Source organism: Carlito syrichta, unplaced genomic scaffold (genome assembly GCF_000164805.1).
Source record: "Carlito syrichta isolate Samal-C Ts95f unplaced genomic scaffold, Tarsius_syrichta-2.0.1 Scaffold123424, whole genome shotgun sequence".
Lineage (NCBI taxonomy): Eukaryota > Metazoa > Chordata > Mammalia > Primates > Tarsiidae > Carlito > Carlito syrichta.
In genome coordinates, this window is record NW_007067520.1 from 70,343 (window position 1) to 71,373 (window position 1,031).

Consider the following 1,031-nt stretch of genomic DNA (forward strand, 5'->3'; position numbering starts at 1 on the left):
CTCTCTCTCTCTCTCCCCTACTGATAATTAGGGCTCACTCTCTCACACTTAATTAGGGCTCTAGGTGGTAAAGGACTTTCCACATACACTGAATGTTCACAGTAACTCAGAGGAGAAGATATAATTTTGGGGCCCCCTCTCCAGAGGAGGAACCAGAGATTATCAATGACTAAATGACTGTCTTTTAACTCAAGAAGTTTGACAGAGGCCCTGTGGGAACCCAGAGCTGCAAACCCTGGAAGTACCACTTCTCATCTGGCACACTGAGGCATCTGTGAATTCCTGGAGGTCATCCTGACTTCAAACATGGCCTCTACAGTCCTATGTGTGAAGCCTCGTGACCTAATTCTGGATTTGGAATATTTTAGCCATTCCCTGTGACCATCTTTGATAGGTCTTCGGTATTAGTTTGGGAAGTCAGATGCTCCTCTCTGGAAGCCTGGTCCCATTCAAGGGGGACATTAGTTCAGGTTAACTCTGTGCACATCCTTCATTTCCTAGGACAGCCTGCACATTTGTCATTACTAAGGAACCTCAAGCTTGTGCTAAAACTTATGACTAACATCCATGCACACACACACATGCACACACACACATTTACTCTGACCCTCTCCCCTGATTCTACCTCAGCCCCATCAAGAAAAAATGGCCTTAACTCCAGTCATCTGAGAAAGTGAGATAACTTTTTCTATACCCACAAATAGGTTCCCCCAACTATTCTTAGAACAGCATTCAGGTCCCTGCATTTAGAGCTCTTCCATACAAGAAAAGTGTGTTATAAGCATCCTTATTTCATGTGACAATTCTTATATATATGAAAATTTATGCTGGCATCATGCTTGTTTCTGTAAAAAGTGAGCCATTGCTGAAAAAGTTAGACTGATATATAAAAATATTTTAAAATCTCTACCTCTTTGGGAAGATGGCTTAGCACCTGATAGTTTGCTCAGGCCAGTCCAGATCTATACAGAAGTTGTTTCCATGGAAGTAGATTTGTGGGTGGTGGAAGAGATAAACAGGAAAATGGGTTA